General features: G+C 36.0%; 1 pseudogene; it reads right to left on the reverse strand.

Moving 5' to 3' along the window:
- Nucleotides 1-2,011: 2,011 nt before the first annotated feature.
- On the reverse strand, nt 2,012-2,556 carry LOC102813893 (annotated as a pseudogene).
- Between the last annotated feature and the right edge of the window lie 659 nt (nt 2,557-3,215).

Raw genomic sequence — 3,215 nt, forward strand, 5'->3', positions numbered from 1 at the left:
TGATTCATAACTACTACGCTACCAGAGTTCCTTTGAACTTCTTCTTTAAGTACCTCTTGAAATAGCTGAATGCTGACCAGTTCTTTTTGGCATGGTTACTCTGTATATTTCTTTTATCTTCTTTTGATACTTTTTGCATCATTCAATATTTTGCCCATAGAATCATTCAATATTACAACTCAAGGCTTAATATTTTTATTCATTTCTTTGAGCTTCAGAAATACAGAACTTGTCCTTCTCTTTCTTTTCTTTTCTTTTTAATTCCAGGTCTTTGCAATTTCATTATAATACTTTACTTTGTGTCTTCTATAGCCACCCTTTGAAATGGTTTGTTCAGTTCCTTTACTTTATTTCTTCCATTTGCTTTTGCTCTTCTAAGTTCAAGAGAGAGTTTCAGAGTCTCTTCTGAAAGAGATGTTCTTCCATTTTGAACATCCATCTTTTCTTTCCTTTCTATCTTTTTAATGACCTTTTACTTTCTTCACGTATGATGTGTTCAATGTCATCCCACAACTCATCTAATTGTGTGTAATTAGTGTTCAATGCGTCAAATCCATTATTGAGAAGAGCTCTAAATTCATGTGGTATATACTCAAGCTCACACTTTGGCTCTCTAAAGATTTCAAGTGGAAGAAAATGAAGTTTTATGTTTATACAAAGATTTATAGCCTTCCAAGTTCTATTTAGGATCTCTGAGTCAGAACCAAACTCAATGGCACTTAACAACAACATAGGTCTCAAGGCATGAAAATAATCCTTTGCTATCTTATATCATCTGCGCAATGATTTTACCATCCAGACTCCTGGTTTTGATCATGCATTCCTGATTCTTGGTGCAGGTTCCTTTGTCTTGGGTTTCATCCCATTTTCTGGGGGGAAACTTTACTCCCTCGGATTTAGTTGGTCCATTCTTCTCATTCATTTGAGTAGCAACCTCACTCCCTCAACTTTTAAGGTAGGCCCATTTACCTGGCCCAACTGAACTGCAGCTCAGTACTCTGAGCAACTGAGTTAGTGAAGATCGGACTTTTTGCAAGCTAGGAGGCTGTGACTCATCCTTTGAGAGAGGAGACTGGTTCTACCCTTTGGAACTGAAGCAGCCCTATTTTCTGTGTTCCTTTCAAATAGTTGTACTGATTTTTAAACTGCTCCATGGATGGTCCCTTTACTTATGGGAAGTCAACATGTTTTTAAACTAAGTGCCTCTAATGACACATTTCCTGTCAGTAGAACTATAAGAGGATAGCAACTTTTCTTTTCCTTTCTTTTTCGTACTATTACTTTCCCTTTCAGGTTAAATTGTTGGAAGTTTTACTTCAGTGGTTGAATAGATCCATCAGTCACAGGCTTAATCTCTTTATCAAAAAATTGTGTAGATACATTTTTAGTGAGAATTTTAGTACACAAGTCCTTAGTTTACACAACAGAATTTCCAAATGTTTAGTTCAGTTTTCATTTTACATAGTTCATTTATAAGTCCATCTCTTTCTTCTTTCATTTTACTATAAGTGACAAGTAGAAACTATCAGACTTAGAAATCTAAGCCAAATATACAAATTCATCACTTGCAAGTTCTGCCTTCCACCAAACATTTGAACACAATACAGACAAGTTCAAACTCACTAGCCACTACTTGGAAACTCTACACAGAGTGTGACGAGTTGAAAAAGACTCAAAGGCAATTAACAACAACATCTCTCCACAAAATCTGTCATAGATTGTTTCTTATATCAAGAAAACATTTTCTTAACTTTTTTCAACAGTGGTCTCACACAATATTTGTCCTTTAGTGATTGACTAATTTCACTCTGCATGATGTCCTACAGGTTCATGCACAATATGAGGTTTTTTGCAGATTCATCAATAGTCTTCTACATTGTGAAATATTCCATTGTGTGTACGTACCAAAGTTTGTTTAACCATTCTTTCATTGATGGGCATTTAGGCTGTTTCCATCTTTTTTATTTTTGTTTTCAAATGATCCTTTATTGAATATTTCCTTTTATAGTTCTTAACTAGCAGGGCATTCCACAATACCACTTGATGTCATCTGTGATGTTATGAAGGTGACAGCCATCAAAGTTGCAGTCCACAGACTAGACAGTCCCCAAGATCTCTCTAATAGTCCCCAGAGAATTCTCTGGCTAAAGATCATTGTCATAGCTGATGGGCAATTCTGATAATCTCACCTAAAGTGATATTTCCACTGTGCTTAATATTTTTCTTCTTCTTTCAGTGTCTAGGTGGTTCCTTGGGAACCTTGATGATCATGGTAGAGGCAGAAGGTACTACCTCAATCTGGGCCTGTTCTGAATGGTTAGTTTCACTGTAATCCTTAACCCCTTCCAGTCTCCACTTGCTTTGGCAATGTCTTCACCAACCTTTTTTTTTGAGATAAACCCAGAGGGCCAATCTTGGGAGCCAGAGTGGACGTAGCCCCAACTTCCCTACTGGTGCACTCAGGCACAACACGACTTTGACCTTGTTGTGGTCAAACTTGGGCAGGATGTTGAAGGAGGCTGGTGTTGGATGAACCTAGATTCAAGACGACCAAAGAAAGTTTCAAATACACCTTCTTGGAGCCAAAAGCCAAAATCTGAAAGCTGTTTCCATCTTTTTGATGTGTCTCTTTTAGATAGTATGTTGAAGATTCCTGTTTTCTTACCCATTCAGTTTTCTTTTCTGGTGCATTTAATCAAGTTACATATGTTATCGATAGGTATGAATCAATAGCTGTCATTTTGCTGTGGCTTTTTTAGTTTATTTTAATTTGTGGGGCTGCCGGTTTCTTTGTTCCATATAATTTTCTGTGCTGAGTTCATTTTGTGGGGTTTCTTTTCATTTTCATTCCTGTTGTGCTAATGTTTACTAAATCTTTCTGATTTTCCTTTTTTTATTTTGATGTGCAGGTATATTAAATTTTCTTTGAGGTTACCCTGTAATTCGTTAATTTTTGCTCTGCTTAAAACAATATGTTTTATCTTGACATCTACTTGAATTCCTTGCCATTTGGAAGTTCTGTATATTAACTATTCCCTCTTTTTTTGTTTTGTAGTTGACTTTGTCATAAATTGATTTTCTTTTAGATTTTCTTTGCTTCAAATATTTTTCTATATAGATTGGCTTCTGGGTGATGTTGTTATGAATGTTAATCTCAGGTTGTTGTCCGGTGGCTTCTGGGTGATGTTGTTATGAATGTTAATCTCAGGTTGTTG

Source organism: Chrysochloris asiatica, unplaced genomic scaffold (genome assembly GCF_000296735.1).
Source record: "Chrysochloris asiatica unplaced genomic scaffold, ChrAsi1.0 scaffold00253, whole genome shotgun sequence".
NCBI lineage: Eukaryota > Metazoa > Chordata > Mammalia > Afrosoricida > Chrysochloridae > Chrysochloris > Chrysochloris asiatica.